Raw genomic sequence first — 12,330 nt, 5'->3', positions numbered from 1 at the left:
AAGAGGCGTTAAAAATGTCTGTGAGAACACCAGCGAGCTGACCTGCACAATCCATGAACACCCACCCAGGTATGTTATCGGGGCCTGGGGCTTTCCTTGGGTTGACTCTCCTCGGTGTCTTCCTCACATCAACTGTGTCAAGATTGAGTGGCTCCTCACCCTGATGTGGAACGGCTTATACTGCTGTAGTGCTGTTTAGTGCACAAACACGAATCTTAACAGAAGCTAATGCGCAATTCCCTTAATAAAGGATTTTGGTCAAGGTCCCAAGAAATCAAATTCAAGATATGCCCCCCAAACACCCACATTTTTACTTACAGATTCTGTTGATCATCTTTCTGACAGTGGTTGGGGTGTCTACACGGATGGTTTAAGATTAAGGCCGTGGTTCCTAACAATAACTAAGCAGTCAATCTCTAAATCATATAGAGCATTGGAGTTCAAAGATCCTTGTGTCTTGTTCATGAATAATGGTAGAAGAACTATTGATTGGACAGAGTTGAAGGTTAAGAAACACTCAGAGACAAGGCCCCTTTTGTAATAAAGAAAGAGTTAAGTTAGAAAGACTATGTCTCCTATTTACCTTCTATTAATGGTCCAACTTACACTGGTGCATGAGAAGGAGTCAGTTGAGGTGGTTCGAAAATCTGATCCAAATGTATTCTGGGTCCAGTCCTTTGGAGGCTTTCCAAGCTGCCCCATCGGGAAGGGCTCACTGAGTAGGTCCGGAATTTCCTGGGTGATCACATTGGGACATCTTGGCCAGTTGCCATTTCACCGTCTATTGATTGTGAAAATGTCATCCTCCTCTGTGGAGTTCTTAGACATAAACACACATTGTTCTTTTAAGCTATAGCCAAACGAGGAGTTATCAAATGAATGTGGGCACTATTGATGGATGATTCAGAAGCTGTTTGCTGGCTTAAAAAGAGAGTGGAATTCCAGAGGCACATACTATTGAGAGCTAAAGCAGCGCTGTTAAAAAAGAAAGCTGCTTTCAGAAATAAAAGGAAGTTATAACTATTTTATATTTTATTCCAAAAACAGCCTGTATCTGTCTGAAAATCAGTTTTTCTCTTTGTTTGTTCTTCCTCCTTATATAAAGGGGTGATCCTGACTCACCGTAGTTTGTATAACTAAGCATGCACCACTTTAGGCATAATACCATGGCATACGTAACAGCATGTCAAAATGTCAAACCAAGATTTGTATGTTGCCAAGATGACTGATGATTGGAGTTACTTGTGAAAAATGCAGTCCCTGACTTGATTGCTCTTAATGCTTCAGGCACTTTGGCTTCTTTATTAAAAATAAAAAATGAATAAATAAAACATCCATGTCTTAGCTTAACTACCAACTACATTTGATATTAAAATCTTACACACCCCTGTTAAAATGCTAGGATTTTGTGTTGAAAAAACATAAAATAACCTTTGCTGCTGTTAATGTGAGCTACATTCTCTACAGCTGCAGAAAAAAACAAAACAAACATCCTTTTGCAGGAAGGTATCATAATAGTTCATTTCAGCATGACACATTTTGATTTGACAATATTTGCACAATCATCTTTAAAAAATTGCCATAAGTTAGGGTTGCACAATATAAGGTAAATCAATAAGAGTGATATAATAACACATTGAAGACATTGATTCTGACACATTTCCTCTTTCTTTCCTAACAATTATACAACATCTTCCCCAATCCTGTGAGCTTTAGTACTGGATTGACTCTCAGCTGTGCATGTCAATCAGGACTTAGATTCACTTTGCCAATTATGAATATTCAATGCACATATGTATTCAGCCTGGATTATAGCATCCAACCAAATATAGCCTCTTAGCACTTAGTATTTGCAATGGCAATAGAGCATAGCAGACCAGATTTGACCGGATATATTGTGCAACTGTTATTTAATTTCTAAAGGTTGAATTCTTATTGGTTCCTTTTCATCTTTAGCTTTCTCACGGAAGCCTGAACGTTTTCTAGAAACAGGGAACCAGTGAGGGCAGAGCCAGATCCCGAAACAGCCATCGGTTCGAATGCTCGGTGTGTTTCGACTATGTGCTGCACAAAATCCCGGAAGATTTTGAAATTCCCCCCGGACATTTTTTTAGGTATGAAAAGTAGGACATGTCCAGAAATAAGAGAACGTCTGGTCACCCTACCATATCAACAATTTAATGTTTCAGTGAGCGAGTGCTTGTTGCTATGATGAGACTTTGATCTGCAGCTTTGCTCGTTGTAAACCAACCAATCAGCGCACAGCTCATCTAAATATTCATGAGTATACCATAAAGGGACTTACAACCAGGCTTGCATTTGGGCTCATAGAGCAGCAAATATGCCATATTCAGCCCAAACAATGTTACACACCCGATTCAGAGACCTTAAGGACCAGCACCAAATACCCTATATAATCATTCTATGACCCCTTTAATGCCTTTTGCACCATGTCTTTAAACTGGTTTTTGTTTTCTCCAGCACTGTTTACATATTGATCACTTTATAAATTGTAATGTTCATTTCACTACTAAGTTGCATATTCAGGGAAGCTCCTCTGTTATTGATCATAAAACATGCAAAACACAACTGTTACATGCTATAATGGCTGACTAGAAATGATTATCAGACTGCAGATTTGGTGCACCCTGTAGTGTGGTGCCTCATGTACCCTATATAGTGCATACCTACTTTTTGCACCAGTCTTGTGTCCTCTTGTTTTTTGTTTTTCACCACATGTGGTAAGGAAAAAAAAAGGGTAATTCTTTTACAGTCTGTCCAGCATTTAAATCTAATTATTTTACCTGTGTTATTACTTGCTCAGAGCAAGTCTATTTCATGTTCTTTTCGTTCTCCCGCCCAGATGCAAATTGCATGATTCATACTAAACTAAAGAAACAATGCAATTGTGCAGTTCAGCCTAAGCCTTTTAATCAGTTTCTTTTTAGTTATTGGTAATGTTACTACTGTATGCCTTCATAATTTTGCCAGTTCTCTGACATAGACAACATTTAACAGAACATATTGAAGCTTTCTATGGACCAGCTTTTGTTTTAAGATGCTACAATGATAAATGTCTGAAAACCCCCTACTTGACCAGCTGAACTTTACTCGAGGTTAGTCACAGGCACTTGAACTCACAGTATCTGTGCATTTTGCATTCCTATGTATAAGAGGATGTGAACATTTTTGCATCTCTGTCATTTTTTGTTTCTGCTTTTACATTCTTCAGATTATTTGTTGGTTTTCTTTTAAAATATTACAACATTTGTTCTTCTAACATGGCAGTCTAGGTCATGATATGTTGATTTTATTTTTCCACACTTGCATTGGCTTCTTTGACAAAACCCATTGTACAAAATGCATGTATTTACTAAAGTCTCATATATCTGCGTAGATATAGCTACAACCTTCAGACATATTAGCAAGTGAGGGGGTGTACTATGGTCTGTATCAGAAAATGTGGTGCCAAAGGCAAGGGTGATAGCGCAGGCTGGAAAGAGAGTTGGCAGGTGGCCTAATTTATGTGAGCACAGTGAGATATGTGGATAGACAGGGAAAGCCCAAATCTATCCTCCACGATATCCTGTAAGGATTTCTGTAGTGTACAGTATGAAATTAATGCCCCAATATTGCATGCCATACACTCAAAAACTCCTTATTTCAGTGAGAACTGTTTTAATAGTGACACTCTCGTTATAATGCAGGGTTTCAATAACAGTTATATTAAGTGGCTGAACTGAATTTCAGCACTAAGCACTTTTTACTCCCCCTCATTCACCCCATATTTAGGAACATGCATGAATGCGATTTAACACAGACTTAAAAGCATCAGTCCTGCCTCGAGTGTGAATCACCTCTGGATAGAACATTGTGTGAAAGCTTACAACCGTAACAGCCCACACGATAAACATCAAGCTGTAAAAAAAATTTAAGTAAATGTGATCATCTGCTGTCTTGCTGAACCTGGAAGGAATGACTTCCATTTTGTTCACGAGCTAGCAGCTGGTTAGCTAGCATGAAGATTCTAAAGAGCTAGCTTAAAAAAATATAATTAGCCACATTCCTTACATTAAACCAAGTGATATTGACTTATAAAGCTCACTTTTAAACAATATATCAGACAGCACTGTGAGTCCTAGTTCTGAGAAGAGATTAATAAGAAAATTAATTATCTTATTGTTCTTTCGAAGGCCTCTGTATTGTATTAAGACTTGGGCCGTTTCTCAATTCAAGAGAACGCGAGTACGGACTCACGTTCCCGTCAAGTTCTCTTGGCAAGAACACTGCAAAGTCTGGACTTGGTGAAAACGCGAACACGCAGCATAGATATGGGTCAATTGGAACAAAAGCGTAGCCCTGACGTCACCACATGCTCAGTTCGTCTAGAGCTGAATTTCACCTCCTGTTATTAATAATCTCGTTAGCTTTGGAGCTCCGCTGGTTGTCGCTGTCCTCTCAACTTCGGAAATCTTTTTTTAAATTACGCGTTAAATCTGTAAATGGACCAAATAGTGACGCTTTAAAGTATAATATTCTCGCCTCAAATGACCTTAAAACGTACTTTTATTGAACAACAACATCAGAAAAGAGAACTTTTCATTTTCAAAGGAACACTACATTGAAAGCTGCTGCTGCCGCAGTGCATGCTGGGACAGCTTTCAATGTCAAGAACGGACAAGTCTGCTCTGATGCATACTTGATAAAGAGGGCGGGGCGAGAACAACTTCCGGGGATTTGGTGCGTTCTCAGTCCTGCGTTTTCGGTAATTGGAACAGTGCTCAGGCTGATGCTGATGACTTATCACGAGTACATGAGCACACGAGAACGCACAAGAACGCATATTGGGAAACGGACTTGGTGTTTTGTTTTTTGTTGTCTTTTTTTGTAAACTTACAGGTAAAGAGGTGTGGGTAATTTAATGAAAGTCATGCAATCTCTACTCACTTTATAGAGGCAATTCAATCAAATTGTGCCGACAGATTAAAGGTTATTGATAAAAGGCAAATCAGCTGATTGCTTCGAGTCTGTGACCGTTTCTCAATATGTGTACTTGTGCGTTCTCATGTACTCGTCTACTCAAAAAACATCATCAGCTTCAACCATAGTGCTGCGCCAATTCACAAGAACAAGAAGACAGAGAACGACAAAGTCCCTGGATGTTGTGTCTCCCCTCCCTATTTACCGAGTATGCATCAGAGCAGACTCAAGATTCGTCAGTCCGTTCTCAACATTGACAGCAGCTTCCAGGGGAGTGCTCACAGAACACCGTTGTTCTATAAAAGTACATTTTAAAATCATTTAAGGCAAGAACATTATACTTTTAAACATCCCTATATGGCCCATTTACTCATTTAATGCATAATAATAATAAAAAAAAAAAGCTCAGATGTTTAGAGGACCACTGCAACTAGCGGACCTCAAAGTCTAACCACAGCCAGACCTAATTTTAACCCGTCTGCAGCAGCCCTCTCTCTGCATAGCTGTGTGTGAAGTACCACTGGCTGGAAAGAAACAGTTAAGTCAATGAGCTCTGAGGCAGATTTTATGTCAAAAAAGGAATAAAAAGAGCACACATTAATTTGGTCTAGCCTACAGTAATGTAGGTATTGCAGTGGTCTGTCTCAATGAAGAAAGAGCTGCACCATAACTAGAAGTTTTCGATTAGTTAACTCAGGAAATTAGTTACAAGTGTATGCTGGTTTGAGACAAGAGTAGAAATAGTGAGAAATTCCATTGTGTCGTATGAGCTTAAAGTAAAGCTAATGCTCTCCAGCCTGAAAATTACCCAGATAAAGCTGTTCTGGAATTTGATCAAGGTTACCTCCATGGTGCCAACCCCTTGTATGGTTGTCTCGGTGCATTGGAATGCCAGTATACCCCAGGGCAAACACAGAACTTGCTGGACATACCTTTTGGCCTGAAAACACCTTGTAGGAGAAATAATTGAGATTCTTATGGGGTGGGTGGATGGGGTTCACTCCTTAAACTGTTATCTGAGATTAGCTGATAGACAGATGACAGGCGTAATGTTTTAAATTTAATTTGGTAGTCATGAAAACAGTTGATGGTTATGTACAGTAGAGTATTTGTTTTCTGTTATTTATAGATTCATGACGCAAACTATTGATTGATTATATAAACATTTCGGCACAATCAGTTAACCACAGATGTAAGAATATTACAAGCAGCATCAACAACCAAAGTACGACCTTTTTATTCTTTAAGCACTGTAACAAAATTGTTTATTTTTTTAGGTTAATTTCTGTAACGATTCTTAAGACACATACTGGTTGATCAAGACACACAAGTGGGGTCACTGGAAATCAGTGAGCGAGGCAGTAAAAGCAAAGGCAAAAGTTCCTCCCCCCACACAAGGGATGGCAAAGCAAGTTTATTTATGTAGCACAATTCATTACCAGGACAATTAAAAGTGCTTTATATGAATTAAACAATAAAATACAGGTAAAATAAGGATAGAAGCAGGTAGTAAAGCAAATAAACATTTGGAGCACAAACTTAAAGTAATGATACCTCAGTTTAACAGTCAAAGGGAGTTTTAAACAAATGGGATTTCAACTTTGACTTAAAAAACAGATTTTCAGCATGTTTACAGTCTCTGCAGAAAGGCTGTTGATGAACAGATGGTCTGCAGGAGTCTGGGTTGTCTTATCATTCAATAGTTGTTTGAAGTCCAAATTAACCAGCGTTGGAAAGAACCGTGTTCAAAGAGCCCATATGGTTTACCCATGTGAAATTCCAACCATCGTCAAAGTGTTTTTTCAGTTATCTTACCATTAATGTCTTTTGGAGTTAATTCATTTGTTCCAGCTATTTGTAAACCATATAATTACCTTAACCATCGCTGGTTTCCATGTGTCTCTAATCCCATTCAATTTGGACCATTGTGTATTTGTATGTACATAACCTCGTTTTAGTCCAGTGAGTACAATCAGTCATCTACATGGAATCGACAAAGATGTTTATTTCTGACATATAAAATTAGTAAGAACTGTGTTAGTCAGAGAGTAAAACAAGAAGAATGGTGTTTATATTTTCAGCTCTGGTCCTGGTTAGAATGTGCTTCAGGACTAAGATGCCTTCAACTGACAATTGTCCCTACAGCAAAAGCAACTCAGTCCTTCCAGCATACTGAACAAAAAAAAAAAAAGCAAACGGCTAACAGTTATATCAGATCCAGGAGTTCGTGTTGGAGCTTTCTCTCCCTGCTGGAGTAAAAAGCCCTGCAGTCGGAAATGTGACATCTAGTAAAAGTGGCTCTAATTGTCCATAAAAACCTTCTAACAAAAGCTTAGTCAAATGCACACACCCCCACATTAAGTAGAAAAATATCCTATTGTGTTAGCAGCTGAGGGACATACGGTATGCTGAAGTTGGATTTTAGATACAGGTTTACCCCAAAATTGGACTAATCTGTTTCAGTTATTTCAGAAAGATTTCGTCATTGATATCTGCCACTTGTGAATGATGACACAATAATGCTGTCAGCTGGGTCCAACCTGAGAAGACAGCTGCACTAAACCGAAACACATCTTGATGCGGAACAAAAACACTAAAGAGCAGCTGCTGCTTAGACTGAATTTGGAAAACCTTCAATGTGTGGAACTTATTTATAACCCTTTACCTTTTTCCTACAAGCTGTGATACTGCCTTTAGAGACTTCTATGACGTCTATGATTTTTTTTAGGATTTTCTTTCATAGATAAGCACCAGGTAATGTTTGAGTGAAAGCATGATACATAGTTACCTCCACCAAGGAGGATGTTTTTAGGAGGGTTTGTTTGTGTGTTTGTCTGCCAGTCTGTCTGTGTACAGGATAACTTGAAAAGTTATGAACAGATTTGTAATAACATTTTAAACAGAGGTGCGCCTCTAGATATCATGATTCGGCACTTTTTTGGTTATGTTTAAGTTTTATTTTTGAGCTTTCAGTTATACCTTGATTGGTTTCATTTCCCTTTTGTGTAATTCTAGTTGTTTTTGGTAATATTTTTTTTAGCTCTATGTATTTCTTGTTTACCCTCTGTTGTCCTATTGTGTCAGTCTCCTTCTCCTGGCTCCCTTCTAGGTTCTTCTGTCCACACCTGCTCCCAATCTGCTGATTAGCCTGGTCTTTGTTCAGTCCTCCATTTATACACCTCCTGTTCAGTCACTGTTATGTGGTTCCTCGTCGTCTCCTGGCTCCTCATTAGTGTTTTTCCCTCATGTCTCCAAAATTTTTGTTTTCTGTATTTGTTATTTTTTGGATTTTTGCTTCAGTCGCCACTTTTTGTTTTATCAAAACTGCACAATACCACTTCAGCTTCTGTCTTTGCATTCGGGTCCTCCAAAAACCTCCACCCTACCTGAGAGAAATACATAAGAACTCAAAAAATATAAGGAAACCTAAACAGAGCCAAAAAGTGCAGAACCATGACAATACATTTAGAAATATTTTGAGCGATTGCAATGCTTTTGCAACATCTAACAGGTTTTCCTCCAGGATCATCCTTTATTTACGTCCATCTACGTCCCCATCCACTTTGATTGTGTCCCCCGATCCTTAAAGAAAAACACCCCCAAAGGCATGATACTGATAACACCATGGTTTGTGGCAACTTTGATTTTAATGGCTTTCTTGTTTGCTTCCATTAAGGCCAGACTTGTAAAATCCACCACTAATAGGTGTGTCCTGGTGGGACTAGTCTATAATGTATCAACCTTAAAGGTGCATAGTCACTTTATATGTTTATTCAGAGAAGCACCAAAAGCCATTTTACCATTTCATGATAAGATAAGGTCATAAACATATCACCTTGGTGTCTTGATAGTAATTTTTGAGCCTAAATAGAATTCCAACAGCGGGGGCAATGAACAGGCATAAACAGACACGTGGTACCATCTGCTCACAGTACAGAACTATCAGGAAGCCAGATTGCAACTGTTAAAAAGAAGCTGGATATTTCGCAATGCATCAAGGTAAACCAACATTAATCAACTAAACAGATCTACAGCAACTCTAAGTCTTAGTCCATCCCTACCAGAGCCCCTTATCAGAATTTCAAGGAAATAAAAGGGTTTCGTACCAAACACAAACTGGGACACAGCATCAAGGTAAGAATAATAATAATATTGTAGGTTCTCAGACTTTTTCTCACAATTCCAGTACCTTAGCAGCCACTTCTGAACTCTCTGCAGCTTTAGCTCCTGTTTAAGTGAACGACAGCATTCAGACTCTATTCCCAGTAGTGTTTGACTCTTATCTCTCTTGCAAGGAAATATTTTGTTGCATTTTTTCAATCGCAATCTTGGACATTTCTTAATTATTTCCACACCTCACTGGGAAATGCAAATGACTTAGCTGCGGTAGGGTAATTTGTTGTTTATCCCTACAGACATGCGCAGTATTGTATCTCTGTTGTTATTGTAAATGTATACAAAGGTCTTATTTACCAAGGAAAAAACAAAACTTAACAACTGCCAAATTGCAAATAATACACCAGCAAGAGGTGGTATTATTTCTAAAGTTGTATGTAAAACAAAAATTCAAAACAATGAAAAATAACATGACTATGCACCTTTAAGACAAGCAACAACTCAAACGTCGGCATGATTTGAAAGAATTTCTTAACAACAAATCATAGCATGGAGGGTTGGACAAGTGAATCGAGGGACCTGCCAAACTACTTTGTGACCACTGACTGCAATCTAAAAGCAAAAAACATGTTAGAACTGAAAGATTCTTTAGGATAAGAGAAAATGAAAACATCTTTAAAAAATTACAAATAATTTCTATCCATTTAGATCATTTTAACAACTTCTTCCCTGATCTGTCTGCTGTATCTTGGTTTTTTTTATGGTGCTCTGTGTTATTAAATGTTTTTTAACAAACCTCTACGGCCTTCACAGAGCACCAGGATTTGCACTGGGTTATTACATACATTTATAAGGGTGAAGTCTAAAAAAAAAAGGTATGTTAGTTTCCATCAGCATTTTTTTATACTGGTCTGAAAAAATCTCATCAAAGCCTCCTATATTACTGATTGGAAAGTGACAGTATGTGAAAATACTCAAATACTTTGACATGTCACTATATACAGTCAGTGCAAAATGTTATTCCCTTTATTATCTTTGCTCTGATTTAGATGAAAGTGTATTCAGTGTTATTCTTTTTGTATTCTTTATTCTTTTTCTTTTTTTAATAGGAGGAAGTTATTTTCCATTGTTACTTCTGTAAGTGTTGCATATTTTAATCAGACATTTCAGGATGTTATTTATCATAAATTATGGAATATCTGGGGCTTTTCCTGCCAAACAATAAATGTTTCTGAAATAAACAGCAGATAAAGTGAATACAGATTGATTGTAAGGTGTGAAACCATACTATTACTCAGCAGAAGGAAAGATGATGCTGCTGTATTAATACATCTGCATACAGGCTCAGAGGCCTGTCATTTTTGTATCCTTCCCCAACAATAAAAGGTCATTTCAGAGGAGATGCTGTGTCCCTCTAGTGCATGACAGAGCCTGGAGAAGTGTTAAGTCTCTTTTTTTTTCTTGCTACTCAGTTTATCCTCCAATTTATCTGCCGTTTCCCTGCTTTTTCCCAATGTACAGGAGGTATGTTGGTGTATTATGGCCCTCCAGCTGAAAAACCCAGCACCACCAATATACGCTTGTATGCTGTCTGCATCATTTGTCCACTTTTGGAGCTTTATGTGCAGTTGTGTGGTCTGGGAGACCAGACCAGTTCATCGTGGTGTTAATCCCATAAAGATGGCTGCATGTGTGATATAACAAGATGCTAACTCATGCTAAGCTCAGCCTTAAAAAACAGCATGGTGATATTTTACAGCCTGAGAGAGGTCTGCAAAATTGTCGCTCTACAGTAACTGTTGTGCAATATGACAGAGGACTTTAAATTCCTTTGATTCAGTCTACGCCTCTTATCTTGAATCTTCTTTTTTCCCTTGGCCTTTCTTTATTTATCTCATACCTTTCTATTTTTTTCCACTAGTCCTATTTTTGCACCTGCCATATTCCTGAAGGCTTTATCTGTTCTATTGTCTGTCAGCATGAAAAAAATAGTTTGAGAAACAGGATTGTTTTTTTTCTAACCGTGACGGATGACTAAATCTGTACCAGGCTGATATGCACCCCTGCGCAAACAGATTTCCATTAAATCTGAACAAATGCTGACCAAATGTGTTTTTTGTTGTAACAAAAGCATATACCAAAGAACTTCCTCATTTGACTATCATGATTCTAACACAGAAAGTGTTTTCTAATGCCCCTCAGAAACACAAAATCATGGTTAGTTTGCTTTTACAGTTTTGTCGACTCCACACAAAATCTGCTATTCCATCCCCTCAAGAATCGTAGCCAATCTAAGTCACCGTTTCACAGCATTTTACTGAAGACAATAGTTTCTGACAGCAAGACAATAAAAGTTATGATGCAATGAAAATCTGCACTGCAGATTAAGAAACAAGCCTGATCCAAGAAGTACTGCTATTAACCTGAAGTCAGATCACAGGAGGCTTCATTTGCATTCCTGAATTAATTTTGAGAGACTTAGATAAGGATCAGGGCTTGAGGAGAGAATGAAGTTATTACAATATCTGATATTTTGGTAGAAATTAAAGATTTATTTGGAGTCTGAAATTTTATTTATTATTTTAATTGAAAACCAACCAATCAGCCAATCAACTTTTTTTTCCTATTTTCTTCTGCCTTTGAGTGGAGGAAATTCTGACCCATTCCTAACATGAATATTAACAACACATAGACTCAGACACTGTAATGGAGTGTTATGTCGGATGAGAAGCAGTATAAGCCATTTAAAGGTAAATCATGCTTTCTTTTTTGTAATTTTCTTTAGTTTGTTGAAGGAATTTCGACTACTTTACATAGACCTACTTCAAATTGGCACATATTCATAATTTTTACAGTGTCCTGTCTGGCAATGTGGCAATAAGAATAATTGTATTGATGCCAAAAAGAGCCCAACAGATTTTACTTTCACAAGTGTAGCAGTATGGCAATTGCCATATTGCTCCACTTGTTTCATGCATATAAATAGCTTTATTATAATTATGCAGGGAGTTTTACAGTTTATATGGACACTGCAATGTACAGTAAATAGAGCAGAAAAACAGAAGAAGAAAAAGGAAAGAGAAAAAAAGAGAAAAGATGAAAGAAAGAGGAGATAGAAAAGAGACAATGACAAAACATTTTCAGTCTGCTTCATCACCTGCAATGAGATGAAAAAAAAGAACAGCACAACCGAAAGACATTGCGCGAGACAAACAATAAAGCAACACCTTGAAA

This window comes from Cyprinodon variegatus, unplaced genomic scaffold (assembly GCF_000732505.1).
Source record: "Cyprinodon variegatus isolate N-32 unplaced genomic scaffold, C_variegatus-1.0 Scaffold79, whole genome shotgun sequence".
Taxonomy (NCBI): Eukaryota; Metazoa; Chordata; class Actinopteri; order Cyprinodontiformes; family Cyprinodontidae; genus Cyprinodon; species Cyprinodon variegatus.
This window is presented reverse-complemented; position numbering follows the sequence as displayed.